General features: G+C 42.7%; 1 long non-coding RNA gene across 1 annotated transcript in view; it reads right to left on the bottom strand.

Moving 5' to 3' along the window:
• LOC141129874 (uncharacterized) overlaps positions 1-16,721 on the bottom strand; it is a 51,898-nt gene that overhangs the window by 14,054 nt on the left and 21,123 nt on the right. The window contains exon 2 of the long non-coding RNA XR_012241891.1: positions 2,285-2,454. This is a non-coding gene — a long non-coding RNA (uncharacterized lncRNA). The remainder of the gene's footprint in view (positions 1-2,284; positions 2,455-16,721) is intronic.

The following is a 16,721-nucleotide window of genomic DNA, read 5'->3' as shown; positions in this document are numbered from 1 at the left end:
CTAACTTGTAAATACTGCAGCTGCCTGTGGTACTAATAGGATCAGAAGAACACCACCAATTTTCTTCAGGTAGCTTTAGGTGCACACTGTGCAGAGGACGCACTACACTAACTTGTAAATACTGCAGCTGCCTGCGGTACTAATGGGATCAGAAGAACATCACCAATTTTCTTTAGGTAGCTTTAGGTGCACACTGTGCAGAGGACACACTACACTAAATTGTAAATACTGCAGCTGCCTGCAGTACTAATAGGATCAGAAGAACACCACCAATCTTCTTCAGGTAGCTTTAGGTGCACACTGTGCAGAGGACGCACTACACTAACTTGTAAATACTGCAGCTGCCTGCGGTACTAATAGGATCAGAAGAACACTACCAATTTTCTTCAGGTAGCTTTAGGTGCACACTGTGCAGAGGAAGCACAACACTAAGTTGTAAATACTGCAGCTGCCTGCGGTACTAATAGGATCAGAAGAACACCACCAATTTTCTTCAGGTAGCTTTAGGTGCACACTGTGCAGAGGATACACTACACTAACTTGTAAATACTGCAGCTGCTTGCGGTACTAATAGGATCAGAAGAACACCACCAATTTTCTTCAGGTAGCTTTAGGTGCACTCTTTGTAGAGGACGCACTACACTAACTTGTAATTACTACAGCTGCCTGCGGGACTAATAGGATCAGAAGACCACCAATTTTCTTCAGGTAGCTTTAGGTGCACACTGCGCAGAGGACGCACTACACTAACTGTAAATACTGTAGCTAATAGGACTAATATGATCAGACGAACACCAGCAATTTTCTTCAGGTAGCTGTAAATACTGTAAAAACACCTGCCTGCCTGTCAGTAGGAAGAGAATAACAGGAACTGATCTAGCTAAACTGAATACAGTGTGTGTGTATATATATATATATATATATATATATATACACACACACACACACAACACCTAGGATGCATATATATATATATACACAATACACTGTAAGTGCAGCTAACTGACTCGCCTGCCTACTTTATCTAACTTAAATCAAATGACACTGTCTCTCTCTCTCTATCTCTCTCTCAAAGCCGGAACACACTACACAGGGCCGATGTGCAGGCGGCCTTATATACTGTGGGGTGTGTACTAAACCCACTGAGCCATAATTTGCCAAAGCCACCCTGGCTTTTGGCCAATTACGGCTCTCTGTACAGACAGCGCTGTGATTGGCCAAGCATGCGGGTCATAGTGCATGCTTGGCCAATCATCAGCCAGCAATGCACTGCGATGCCGCAGTGAATTATGGGCCATGACACGCCACTCGAATTTGGCACAAATGGCCCATATCGTTTGCAATTCGACGAACGGTCGAACATGCGATGTTCGAGTCAAACATGGGTTCGACTCAAACTCAAAGCTCATCCCTAGTCTACAGTCAGCAGTGCTGGTCGTGGACATGGTGCATCCTCTGCAGGTGGCCGTGGGGCACGCTTGTCCTTTTTTTCTGCTGCTGGCTGTGTTTTTGAGCCACAACATGCAGAAGAGTTGGTGTCACACAGGCACCCAGGCTCAGAGTAGTTTGCCTTCCAACGCAGCTGCCAAAGCGGCCTATTCCATCGGCTCCTTGCCCACAGTCACTCCTTCCGTAGCCACACCATCATGCACGGAGGAGACCCCAGAATTATTCGACCACAGTGTCGGTTATATGCTGATGGAGGATGCACAGCGATTTGAAGGCTCCAATGTTGGTTCACAGGTTGAGGAAGGGAGTAACGTGAGCCTAGAGAGAGGGGGTGCCACAGAAGGACAAGAAACTGGCACATACTGCCAAGTTTGCCCCAGTGATGGGGAGGGAGGGGATGATGAGGTCACTGACTGTGCCTGAGAGAAGAGAGGAGGAGGAGGAGAGACAACTGCAACAAGGCAGGATGCCTTCTAGGGGGCAGCTTAAGGGCAGCCACCCTATTGCATCACACCGCAGTCTGGGGTTACACGAAGAAGCAGAATGTTTGGAACAACCTACCTGCCAAGTTCCTTCAAAAATGGTGTGCAAGTGTACCTAGAAGAATTGATGCTGTTTGAAGGCAAAGGGTGGTCACACCATGATTTGATTTGGATTTCTCTTCTGTTCATTTACTTTCCATTTTGGTAAATTATAAAAATAAACTATTAACACTTCTATTTCTGATAGCATTCGTAATTTACAGCATTTTTTCACACCTGCACAGTATATATATATATATATATATATATATATATATATACACACACACAATATGTGCAAACAGTGTAAGTACCTGAACAATCCACTGTACAGTCTGGGCAGCCAGTTGGTTTTGCTGCAATGCGAGGAGCAGGCCAATAGTAGGGGAGAACACAAAGTGACAGAGAGACCAGTTCTGCTTCCTGCTTCTCCTTTCAATGTCCAGTCACAGAGTTGGGGTGGGGAGGAGACCTGTAAATGAAACTACAGCAGAGTAAAGTCGTGGTTGTCAGGCTGAGTCATATAAATCCCAAGACTGAATGAAGAGAAATACAAATCTTTTGACAAAAACAAAAACTCTAATATGTATTCGATTTGTGTTTTTAGCTGTCTGCCTGAAGTTCAGATTTAAAGTTTAAAAATTTTAAACGGTTGGAAGGCAAAGAGGGGTCATGATATTTTTCCCGGAGATGGGCTTTAACAGGCAGTCTTTGTCTGCATTTTTTTTTGTTGTAGAAGTAACGCTTTAAAATCATTGTAGTGTAGAGAAAGAAGAGCTTTATAAGCCTAAATGTTTGCTGCTACATGGAACAATTTATGTGTGTCAAAAAGGTTTTGATTTTAAAACCCACGGAAGCAAACCACTCTTCCTTCCTGTAGTTTGCTATACCCACTGATAAGCACTGCATATGCTGACAAAGTCACATCATTCATTTGTAACTCATATAATTTGATGGCCCGTACAAATTCACTCTTCCATTTTTATGCTTTTTCTGCTAGGGCTGTTTTCTGCAGAGGGAAGAGCTGTACTAAATGGGCAAGACAGTACAGGGGGTGAGGAGGGAAAGCTGTACTGGGGGGGGGGAGAGAACTGTACCGTCAACGATATCTGTACTTTGGGGGACAGCTGTATTGAGGAGGAGGAGGAATGTACTGCAGGGGGCAGCTATACTGGGGAGGTGAAATGTACTGTGAGGGAGCTATACTGGAGGGTGAGAGCAGAACTGGGAAGAGGGTGGTGGGTAATTGTACTGTAGAAGGGAATAAGTACTGGGGGGATTTTGGTTTTGGAAGGGAGGTCATTTTTTGTTGTACTATGTCTGCTGACCTTTGCTTTACGCTCTCCTGACCCCTGCACTAGGGTTACCACCTCATCCCTTTAAACCCAAACACATATTAATTACACAGGTTCTGAGGCTAATTTAATGCAGATAAAGCACTAAGTGAGTTTAATTGCCACCTTAATCAACCACAGAAGCTGTGTAATTAATATGGTTATAAAGGAATGAGGTGGCAACCCTACCCTGAAGTCAGTGTTATGCAGGCCATACATGGGTCCAATTCCAAGCAATTTGTAGAAAATCCCAAATTTAGTGCATTTTGTAATCCAACGGTGCCTTCAATTTCACCTCATGTTGCTACAGAAAAGAAATTCTGTGGCCGGAAATCTTCTTTTCTTTCTAAGTCACAGCTCATGCGCATTTCTTTTTTGATTATATTTCTCGCATGATTCTTTCATCATTGATTAGAAATTCATTAGTTTTTCAAAAAAATTCCAACATGCCTGATTACTCAAATTCGATGGCTGCAGGAAAATCGACCGTTCCTGCAGCCCACTAATGGGTTGAAATTCAAACGAAAACTCATTAATATTTACGAAAGAAAATTTGTTCGGAATTCAACCCATGTATGGCCAGCTTTACACACTTCTAACCTCTGTGCTCTGTTCCCTTGGGGTCCCTAAAGATGACCACCAAAAAAAATTAATTATCTACAGCCCCGAGTCAAAGTGCTGCTGTAGGTTGAATGCTTGGCCCTTGACAGTCGACACAATTCTGGATGCTGCATTGATACCATATGAATATTATAACAGTTCTTATGGAAATGTGCAGGTCTCATAGCAGTCCTTGTAGTAACATGGAGCACTAAACTCTCATTGCACTCTGTCTGGTAATATGCAACTTTTATAGCTCTCTTTTTCAGTGTGAGCCCATTTAGTATATAGCTTTTATGGCACTCGTAGTAATCTTTTTGGAGATGTGCTGTTCTCATGGCACTTTACTTGGTTTCCAGCAGTTGACCTTTTAGGGTAGGGTCACATTTGTGTAAATAGCTGTCCCGCACCCGCATGCAGCTGCACACAAAACGTGATGCTTTAAAGACAATGGGCACGGGCGCCATTAACTCTTAACATGGTCTGGTTTCCTGCACCATGTGGTTTCTGCGCAGCCGATATTGTGGCGGACAAATTGGACACCTAACTGAGACTTTTTTTTTTATCAGTAGAAATGTTTATTGAAGTAATTTTGTAATAAACAGAGAAAATATTACAAATAACACTTTATGTCAAGTATAAAATAGCATATCTATACAGAACAAAAAGTAACAAAATGCTTAATGTATCTTGACCGTTTGAATAGATAGTAAAATATGCTGCATAGATTTGTATGTAAATTGCGTACATTAATTAAGCAGGTACACTAATCAAGGGTTCTGTATACACACTATATAACTGAAACCAGTGAATTTTACATATTATAAGGATTCTCAATTGAATAAAGTGAGAGTATAGGAAAGTAAGAAAGATAGGAATGTTAAAAAGGATGACAGTAAGGTGGTGGGATCGCCCCACTAGCACCAAAAGGTCAGTATTGTCGGGATGTATCCAAATATCACATTTTAGCCCCTAGTGATCTTATGAGTATTCTAAACATTTAAACGTAAATGTAACCCACGTCCTCCAGATTCTTTTTAAATTTGTCTGTGTATTTGTTTGCTATGGCCCTAGCTTCTTCCATAGCGTAGACTTTCTACAAAGCGGAGTCATTCCTTAAGTGTAGGTGAATGTGTTAATTTCCAAAATCTTGAAATCAAAGACTTTGCTGCTGTAACTCTTTAGTCAGGGCCCTTTTGTATTTTTTCATGGAACAATCAGAGAAATGCAAAAGGCAACAGGCCATAGACAGAGGAATTGTGCGAACACTTTTTGGGGATCAGTGACACTAAAACAGTGATCAGTGCTACAAAATATGCACTGTTACTGTACTAATGACACTGGCAGGGAAGGGGTTAACATCAGGGGCGATGAAAGGGTTATATGTGTTACCTGGGTGTGCTTACTAACTGTGGGGGGAGGTGTTATGACTGGGGGAATGTAAAGATCCTTGTCCCTGCTCAGAAGGAACACAAGATCAGCACATTCCTCTCTCACAGAACAGCGGTCTGCCTTGCTTACATAGGCAAACCACTGTTCTGCCTTTCTCCTGAACAATCAGTGGATCCTGGCAGATATTGTGTCCGCCAGACGTGCTGATTGGCTCCCGCTGTGTCCATTTACAGCGGGAGCGGATCGCTGGCGGTACAGTATGTGCGCCCCAAACCCAGAAGTGTCAGATCACGTACTAGGTATGTGATCTGGCACAGAGCGGCTGCCCTGCTGCAGTAAATGTATGTGGGGCGGCCGCAAAGCGGTTAAAAAGGCGCAGGGTCCTTTTTTTCTTCCTGCAGGAAAACGCAGGCACAGCAGAATGGCATGCAGAGCCACACAAATTTAAATCTAGTCTTATCCTTTTTTATACTTTGCTGATGTAAGGAATTGGTGCACTTTAGCTATTCTTTAGATAAATGTACAATGAAACAAGAGACTATTGGGCATCCATATCAGCCCACTTAGAAAATCATGTAGTAAGAAGGGAAGTATCAGTCATCAATGCTGAGTGTCTGAAGGGGGAGTATGATAACAGAACTTCCCAAAGAATGTGTACTCATGACTGGCAGATTTATTTGCTGTGTGCATTTAACAATGTATAAAACATAAAATATACTTTATATTAATTCAAAGCAAAGGATTAAATAACATCAATAAATATAAAAGTGAAGGATTAAAGCTACAATTTAAATGCTCTCTGCTGCATGTGGAGCTTTAAAGAATAATTATCTCAGCCAGACCATCTGTAAATGTACATCATGCGGCAACAAATAGATGACAAAACAATTGTCGGCCAAAATGAGGAAGAAGAATATGTTCATCATAGCGTGTCAAAAGACAAGTGCTTAGAAGGAGAATTTCACTTGTGGCTTTGGGCGGTGGTTGCAAGCCTCTGCTATTGTTAAATAATTAGGGAACCATCATATAGGAAATAAAAAATAAACATAACATTGTTCCTTATACATTTTTGATTGCTAGGCACTGCCACTGCTCAAAATATACAGCAAGGCCTAAGAGGTAAGCAGCTTAACCTCTTGCTTACTGGGCACTTAAACCCTCCTCCTGCCCAGACCAATTTTCAGCTTTCAGCACTGATGCACTTTGAATGACAATTGTGCGGTCATACAACACTGTACCCAAATTAAATTTTTATCATTTTTTTCACACAAATAGAGCTTTCTTTTGGTGGTATTTAATCACAGCTGGGGTTTTTATTTTTTTGCTAAACAAACAAAAACGATGGAAAATTTTGAAAATAAAAAAAAATCATGTTTCATAGTTTGTTATAAAATTTAGCAAACAGGTAATTTTTTCTCCTCCATTGATAAGCACTGATGAGGCTGCACTGATGGGCCCTGTTAGGCACAGATAAGGCGGCACTGATAGGCACATATAAGGCGGTGCTGATGGGGACAGATAAGGCGGTACTGATGGGCACAGATAAGGTGGCACTGATGACCACTGATAAGATGGCACTGATAGTTACCACTGATAGATGGCACTGATAGGGGGCACTGATGGGCTCTGATGGGCACTGGTAGGTGACACTGATGTGCAGCACTGTTGATGAGGCACTGATTGGTGACACTGATAGGTAGCACTGTGGGCACTGATGGGTGGCACTGTGGGCACTTGTAGGTGGCGCTGGTGGGCACTGGTAGGCGGCACTGTTGTGCACTGGTAGGTGGCACTGGCAGATGGCACAGGTGGGCACAGATGAGCTAGCGGCAGCACTCCTTGATTGGGACCGATGTCCCTCTGACAGCAGCCGTGATCGGCGTTTTTTTTTCTCCTCACGCTATCAGCGCAAGGAGAAAAAAATGGTCGATTACCGGCTCTGTTTACATCACATGATCAGCTGTCATTGGGTGACAGCTGATTACGTGGTAAGGGGTCGGGATCAACCCCTTACTCCTGTGATCAGCCGAGTCTCATGGACTTGTTGATCACAGAGCGCGCCACGCGTGCCCTGCAGGGGGTGCGCAGGCCGCTTGAGCAAGGGGAGGACGTCTATTGACACACTCCCAGCAAAGTAGGTCCGCGCTGTAGCCGTCATTTGGGTACAGCACGGATCTGAAGAAGTTAAAGCCTAATCCCATCTTTGCTATCACATTAAAAAGTTTGGGTCAAGATGCGCCAAAAAAAGATTTCCTTTACTAATACATGTGGCCGCTGTCAGTGCTGTATAATGTGAATGTAGTTGATGCTACTTACAGTATACAACATTGTGTTTCAGCAGCAGTATGTGGACTTCCAGTCCAGTTCCTGGAACAACATCAAGTCTGGCTGAGAGCTGCTCAGCACTTCATAGGAAAACTTGTATTTTATCAAAAATGGCTGAGGTGAAGATTGTGACATCATCTGCCTGCCTCTCCACCTCAGCCAATCTGAGGAAGCCTTGTATTCATCTATAAAAATACAAGGGCTTCTGTGAATGCCTGAGTAGCTCTCAGTCCGACTCAGTTTTGGGGCAGCTTGGCCCACAGTGGCTAATTAAAAACCCTGACAGGACTGGTAGCTCCATTGTTGTGTGAAGAGTTGTACACCTGAAAACATACAATAAATGATGTTCTCAGGATGCAATGAACAAGTGTGTTAAAAGTCCAAACTAATAATTGTTAGCACAGGTTGCCTAGTCTAGGTTATGGGGGAAGATTGCTCCTGCTCCAGTTGTCAGGGGCTGGATGCTGGGAGGTAGTTATCTTTTGGCAAGATGTTGGCAGCAGCATGAATTGCGTCAGAGAAAGGAAGGGACAGGAAGAGCACTGAGTAAAGTAAGGACTAGTTTACACTAGCGTTGCTCTCTTAGAAATAATTGGCGTTCAGGACGCTCTTCAGGGATATTTGACAGGCAGGGAGGAGGCATTGTATACATCAGTCTCAATGTCCAATCACAGTCTGAAAGGACAAGTCCTGTAAGTGTTAGTTATTAGCAGTACAGAACAATCAGGTCTCTTTCCCTGCCAGACAGCTGTCTGTAGTAGAACTGTGTAAATGGCAGAACTAGATGGACACACAGAAAAAAAAAAAAAAAAAACTTTGACAGTTAAAACAGCTCTCATATGCATTTCCTGTATTTTGTTTTGTCTTCAGATTTAAGACATGCCAGAGCTGCTTTTGTTCATATAGCCAGACATTTAGTGATTTTATCTGATACGCATTTTGCGCAGCCAAGCACTATACGTTTTTTTCAAAACTGCACTGTAACTGAATTTCATTTAATTATGTTTTTTGAATAGAAGAAAATAAAAAAAATGTTTGCCAATTTATAGTGCATTTGTGTTATATTGTTTATTCAAACAACTATTTAATGTTGAGACTGCAAATGCTCCAACCTGGATAATTATTAACTCTTTAACATTTTGCAAGAGGAGCTTAAATACTAAGTTCACCTTTAAAACATGTAACAGGTTACACCTGTATTTAGGCTGTAACATGTAACATGTTCCAGCAATCAGCCCTCTCACCCTCTGAGCCCCCCCATCCTGTGACAGAGGGTGGGGTTTTTTTTTCTCTTGTGCAGCCGCTGTCACATTTAAAGTTGTCTCCATCCACACATCTGCCATCCTTCTATCAGAGATCTGTGACTGAATGAACTACAAGTCCTGTCTGCCACCGCGGCAGAGAGCTTGCAGTTCTCATTGGATTAAAGAGGATGCCGATCAGCGCACTCATACTCCATTGACACTTCCTTCAGCTTTCTAACTGAAAGTTCATATGGAGATATGGAAAGAAAGCTGGAGGAGGTGTCTGCAGGAGCCTAGCACTGCACCCCCGATCCACTGACTGTGGGCACAATGCTTTGCATGCTCCTGTGGGGAAAAGTTAACGTATTCTTAAGAAGTTTCTGTCTTCAGGTATATTCAGTGACTGAATTAGGCATGCATGTTTAGAATATAAATAGGACACATGCAGCGCTGAAATGTGCAATAACGTTTTCAGCATGTGACTGTGAAAAAGTGCTAGAAACATAACCTATATCTATTGGGTTATGTATATCAATGGTGAACCTCTAACATATAGGTAAATAGAAAAGTCCATAAATAAATTAAATAGTGTATCAGTTCATAAATGCAAGGAGGTTCATAGATAAAAGTGGTGTCAAAGCTCCGCATAGGGTGAAGGTTGGAACCAATTCTGTATAAGGAGACACTTTGCGTGTAGATCTTCTAGGTTTCAAATGGAGACAGCAAGCAGTAGCAATGAATAACCTTACCGGAAAAGATGGACACAGTCACCGTACGGTGGAGTGTCTTACAGGCTTGAGGGATCCAACGATCCCAAAGATATCTGGCTTAAGAGATCCCGATGTGGGGTTACATCCAAGACGACCATCACCATTCGGTAGTACAGGGGTTTCCAATCAATCCGGACGTCTTACTCCGATGGAAGGTGTAAACCAAGGGAACTGGTTAAAGCTCAACAAAGTCCCATTCGTGAAGGGAGACAAGAAATCAAAAAATTCTCCACATAGGGCATGAATCCGTTAGGAAAGGCTTTTATTAGAAAGCTAAAAAAAGTGCTGGACAATGCACTATAATATATAAAACGTGATCACAAAAAATCAAACAAAATAGAATAAAATCGCGTGATAGCAGGGCATCTGTAGGCATTAGCAACCCGACATGTTTCGGACCATTGTCCTTCTACTGGGGCATGAGCCTGAATGCCTGTATCACGCTTGTATATATGCACAAATAATTACACCACATACATGTCAGCTGTGTAAACCTGGGTAATTACATGAATAATTGTATAGATATGATTAGCAGCTGTGTTCAGCTGCCACTCTGTGTTTAACTCTGTGTAAAGACCTTCATTGCTGACACTCCAGAGTATGCTTTCTAGTAATCTCCCAATCAGCGCTCTATACGGCGTCATGTGACGGCGTCACTGCACGTGACGTCATCGCGCACCGGACGTCGCGCTCCACGCCTCCCTTTCTCTTCAGGAAGTGAGAGGCCGAGCAGAGGAATCATAGCATCCACAACAGCCATAGGGGCTGTCATAGCGCGACGGACCGGCGCGCTCCAATACACTAGACTTCCGGTGTCCCCAATAAGGGGATTTGAGCGTTTTAGATTACATGGGGAAAGTGATGAACCTAAAAATGTATGTGTGATCAGACGAACAGTAATCAGGTCAGATGTTAATGCCTATATTACCTATAGGTCCCTCTGCATGATAATAAAACCATCAAAAAATAAAACATATGCAAAAAACAATATCTTTAAAAGCAGATGCTCATTATATATTATACAGCTCTGCTCATTAACCATATAACAGGGACTCACAAAGGCTGACATAATACTCCATATATATATCCCCAAAGCTGACATTGTAACATACATGTACATTGAGGACTAAAAATATCAGTTATGACTTATTTATAAAGGCGTTTACATCCCAGTCCACGTTTAACCCATGGGGGGGAATAGCTTTTTAGTTGGTAGATCCAGAAGACTTCAAGCAGTGATATCCCCCTGGTGCGTGGACCCCCTCTCCATGATGGAACAAACTTATCTACCCGGAATTTGGAGCCCTTCGGATTCTTATTATGGAACTCCAAAAAATGGTGAGGAACGCTATGGTTAGTACGGCCTTTTTTGATGGCAGTAATGTGTTCATTAACTCGAATATTAAATGATCTGATGGTACGACCCACATACTGCATATTGCAAGGGCATGTGATGAGGTACACAATGTAACGCGTGGTACATGTGACAAAATGTTTAATTTGGTATATAGTAGAAGTGACGGCAGATTCAAAGCATACTGATTTGCGATTTCCACAGAGATTGTGCCTACACACATTACATTTCTTACAGGGATAGTATCCTTTAGTCTCTGGGAAAAAAGACGGTCTAGTGGGTGCTTCTATAACATTGCGGGAGATGCGATTCCGCAATGATGGAGCCCCTCTAAAGGTGACACCAGCCCTGGTGGGGAGCACTGGACCCAGGACAGGGTCACTTCTGAGGATGCTCCAATGATGATTTAAGATCTGTTTAATCTGTCTGTGCTGAACAGAGAATTGGGTGAAGAGAGACCACCTGAAGTTATCATTAGGGGTTAACTTCGGTCGCACAGATGTCAGCGTTTTGCGATCTATAAGAGAGATTTTTTTGATCTCATGGTCTATCTGGGCGGATTGATAGCCTTTTTCCAGAAAACGTTCTTTCAAAAACTGTGTTGGTGGAAAAAATCAGTAACGCTGGTGCAATTCCTACGGATGCGTAGTAACTGGCTGCGGGGGGACAGACTCCAACCACGGGCCGTAGTGGCAACTGTCCTTGGAGATATAGCCATTTCTGTCCGTCGGCTTGAAAAAGGTGGTGGTTACAATCCGACGGCCAGAAATGGCAATTTCCAAGTCAAGGAAGTGTATTGAAACTGTGCTCAGTTCGTACGTGAGAGTGATACCCCTATCATTATGGTTCAGAGTGGCCATAAATTCATGAAGGGTCTCCTCATCACCTTTCCATAGGAGGAGGATGTCGTCTATATATCTAGCCCATAAACACAGCTCAGGTCGCTGTGCGTGATAGACGACATCCTCCTCCCATAGAGCCATGAAAAGGTTGGCGAGGCTGGGGGCAAATTTGTCAAAAATCTTAGTCAAAAATCCTTCTCTAATGCTGAACTACATGTACTGGACAAGGGTCTCAAATTTGCTCCCTCCAAAAAGCTGAACAAGTTTGAGACCTTTATTGATGTCCAAAAATTTAAAAGGAAACTCAATGTACAGCGACACTTCCTGGTTAACCCTGGGGGTGTTGAAGGTACAATCAATACAAATATTGCAACCTCAAGCACAGTGGCCCTTCACACGGGTTTGGCTAACCCGTCTCTATTTAACCCCCCTGGTGCAACGGCACCTGCCATCAAAGTCTTTTGTGACCTAGTCCTCAAGGACCTGGATGGATTACCTAACAAACGTAACCGTGATCACCCCAATATTGGGATAGGCTTAAAATCTCTCTGTGAACGAAAAGATATAGTCATCCGCCCCGCTGATAAGGGGGGCGGAGTGGTTATTCTAGATAAAGAAGACTATAACGGAGAGATGTGCCATATTCTTAGTGATGAAAAGACATATACACTTCTCTCCCGAGATCCAACTAAGGAATTCAAAAAACATCTAGTAAATTTAGTTACACGGGGTTTCCAACAAGGAATCCTCACCAAAAAAGAAAAAGACTATCTAGTCCCAGTAGGACTATGCATTCCAGTGATGTACTATCTCCCAAAGGTACATAAAAATAGTACAAAACCCCCCGGTAGACCTATCATAAGCGGTATTGACTCCATGACTTCCAGAGTCGGCCGCTACATAGACTTCTTTCTCCAACCCCTGGTATCTAGGGTTCCATCCTATCTTAAGGACACGGGGGATACCATCCGTCGGTTGGAAAATATAGAGTACCAAGACAATCTTATTTTGGTCACGGCAGACGTTACAGCGTTATATACTTCCATCCCCCATAGGTTGGGCCTGGCGGCGGTTGAACACTATCTTGGGGCTAGTGATGACATCCCACCACCACAACATTATATCATGGAACTTCTATGGTTTGCCACTCAAACAAATTATTTTTGGTATAACAACCAATCTTTTTTTGCAAAAGAAGGGCGTGGCTATGCGGGACAAATTTGCCCCCAGCCTCGACAACCTTTTCATGGCTCTATGGGAGGAGGATGTCATCTATCCCGCACAGTGACCTGAGCTGTGTTTATGGGCTAGATATATAGACGACATCCTCCTCCTATGGAAAGGTGATGAGGAGACCCTTCATGAATTTATGGCCACTCTGAACCATAATGATAGGGGTATCACTCTCACGTACGAACTGAGCACAGTTTCAATACACTTCCTTGACTTGGAGATTGCCATTTCTGGCCGTCGGATTGTAACCACCACCTTTTTCAAGCCGACGGACAGAAATGGCTATATCTCCAAGGACAGTTGCCACTACGGCCCTTGGTTGGAGTCTGTCCCCCGCAGCCAGTTATACGCATCCATAGGAATTGCACCAGCGTTACTGATTTTTTCCACCAAGCACAGTTTTTGAAAGAACGTTTTCTGGAAAAAGGCTATCAATCCGCCCAGATAGACCATGAGATCAAAAAAATCTCTCTTATAGATCGCAAAACGCTGACATCTGTGCGACCGAAGTTAACCCCTAATGATAAATTCAGATGGTCTCTCTTCACCCAATTCTCTGTTGAGCACAGACAGATTAAACAGATCTTAAACCGTCATTGGAGCATCCTCAGAAGTGACCCTGTCCTGGGTCCAGTGCTCCCCACCAGGGCTGGTGTCACCTTTAGAGGGGCTCCATCATTGCCGAATCGCATCTCCCGCAATGTTATAGAAGCACCCACTAGACCGTCTTTTTTCCCAGAGACTAAAGGATACTATCCCTGTAAGAAATGTAATGTGTGTAGGCACAATCTCTGTGGAAATCGCAAATCAGTATGCTTTGAATCTGCCGTCACTTCTACCATATACCAAATTAAACATTTTGTCACATGTACAACGCGTTACATTGTGTACCTCATCACATGCCCTTGCAATATGCAGTATGTGGGTCGTACCATCAGATCATTTAATATTCGAGTTAATGAACACATTACTGCCATCAAAAAAATGCCGTACTAACCATAGCGTTCCTCACCATTTTTTGGAGTTCCATAATAAGAATCCGAAGGGCTCCAAATTCCAGGTCATAGATAAGTTTGCTCCATCATGGAGAGGGGGTCCACACACCAGGGGGGTATCACAGCTTGAAGTCTTCTGGATCTACCAACTAAAAAGCTATTCCCCTATGGGTTAAACGTGGACTGGGATGTAAATGCCTTTATAAATAAGTCATAATTGATATTTTTAGTCCTCAATGTACATGTATGTTACAATGTCAGCTTTGGGGATATATACATATGGAGTATTATGTCAGCCTTTGTGAGTCCCTGTTATATGGTTAATGAGCAGAGCTGTATAATATATAATGAGCATCTGCTTTTAAAGATATTGTTTTTTGCATATGTTTTATTTTTTGATGGTTTTATTATCATGCAGAGGGACCTATAGGTAATATAGGCATTAACATCTGACCTGATTACTGTTCGTCCGATCACACATACATTTTTAGGTTCATCACTTTCCCCATGTAATCTAAAACGCTCAAATCCCCTTATTGGGGACACCGGAAGTCTAGTGTATTGGAGCGCGCCGGTCCGTCGCGCTATGACAGCCCCTATGGCTGTTTTGGATGCTATGATTCCTCTGCTCGGCCTCTCACTTCCTGAAGAGAAAGGGAGGCGTGGAGCGCGACGTCCGGTGCGCGATGATGTCACGTGCAGTGACGCCGTCACATGACTCCGTATAGAGCGCTGATTGGGAGATTACTAGAAAGCATACTCTAGTCTGGAGTGTCAGCAATGAAGGTCTTTACACAGAGTTAAACACAGAGTGGCAGCTGAACACAGCTGCTAAGCATATCTATACAATTATTCATGTAATTACCCAGGTTTACACAGCTGACATGTATGTGGTGTAATTATTTGTGCATATATACAAGCATGATACAGGCATTCAGGCTCATGCCCCAGTAGAAGGACAATGGTCCGAAACATGTCGGGTTGCTAATGCCTACAGATGCCCTGCTATCACGCGATTTTATTCTATTTTGTTTGATTTTTTGTGATCACGTTTTATATATTATAGTGCATTGTCCAGCACTTTTTTTAGCTTTCTAATAAAAGCCTTTCCTAACGGATTCATGCCCTATGTGGAGAATTTTTTGATTTCTTGTCTCCCTTTACGAATGGGACTTTGTTGAGCTTTAACCACTTGAGCCCCGGACCATTATGCTGCCTAAGGACCAGAGGTCTTTTTCCAATTTGGCACTGTGTTGCTTTAACTGCTAATTGCGCGGTCATGCAATGCTGTACCCAAATGAAATTTGCGTCCTTTTCTTCCCACAAATAGAGCTTTCTTTTGATGGTATTTGATCACCTCTGCAGTTTTTATTTTTTGCGCTATAAACGGAAAAAGACCGAAAATTTTGAAAAAAAATTATATTTTCTACTTTTTGTTATATTTGTAATAAACTAAATTTTAGTCATACATTTAGGCCAAAATGTATTCGGCCACATGTCTTTGGTAAAAAAAAGTCAATAAGCGTATATTTATTGGTTTGCGCAAAAGTTATAGCGTCTACAAACTAGGGTACATTTTCTGTAATTTACACAGCTTTTAGTTTATGACTGCCTATGTCATTTCTTGAGGTGCTAAAATGGCAGGGCAGTACAACCCCCCCCCAAAATGACCCCATTTTGGAAAGTAGACACCCCAAGGAAATTGCTGAGAGGCATGTTGAACCCATTGAATATTTATTTTTTTTGTCCCAAGTGATTGAATAATGACAAAAAAAAAAAAAATATTTACAAAAAGTTGTCACTAAATGATATATTGCTCACACAGGCCATGGGCCTATGTGGAATTGCACCCCAAAATACATTCAGCTGCTTCTCCTGAGTATGGGGATACCACATGTGTGGGACTTTTTGGGAGCTTAGCCGCGTACGGGGCCCCGAAATCCAATTACCGCCTTCAGGATTTCTAAGGGTGTAAATTTTTGATTTCACTCTTCACTGCCTATCACAGTTTCGGAGGCCATGGAATGCCCAGGTGGCACAAAACCCCCCCAAATGACCCCATTTTGGAAAGTAGACACCCCAAGCTATTTGCTGAGAGGAATGGTGAGTATTTTGCAGCTCTCATTTGTTTTTGAAAATGAAGAAAGACAAGAAAAAACATTTTTTTTTTCTATTTTCAATTTTCAAAACTTTGTGACAAAAAGTGAGGTCTGCAAAATACTCACTATACCTCTCAGCAAATAGCTTTGGGTGTCTACTTTCCAAAATGGGGTCATTTGGGGGGGTTTTGTGCCACCTGGGCTTTCCATGGCCTCCGAAACTGTGATAGGCAGTGAAGAGTGAAATCAAAAATTCACGCCCTTAGAAAGCCTGAAGGCGGTGCTTGGTTTTCGGGGTCCCGTACGCGGCTAGGCTCCCAAAAAGTCTCACACATGTGGTATCCCCGTACTCAGAAGCAGCAGAATGTATTTTGGGGTGTAATTTCACATATTCCCATGGCATGTTTGAGCAATATATCATTTAGTGACAACTTTGTGCAAAAAAAAAAAAAAAAAAAATTTGTCTCTTTCCCGCAACTTGTGTCGCAATATAAAATATTCCATGGACTCGACATGCCTCTCAGCAAATAGATTGGGGTGTCTACTTTCCAAAATGGGGTCAT

This window comes from Aquarana catesbeiana, linkage group LG02 (assembly GCF_042186555.1).
Source record: "Aquarana catesbeiana isolate 2022-GZ linkage group LG02, ASM4218655v1, whole genome shotgun sequence".
Classification (NCBI taxonomy): domain Eukaryota; kingdom Metazoa; phylum Chordata; class Amphibia; order Anura; family Ranidae; genus Aquarana; species Aquarana catesbeiana.
Note: the sequence above shows the minus strand (reverse complement) of the source record. Positions and strands in the feature narration are given on the sequence as shown.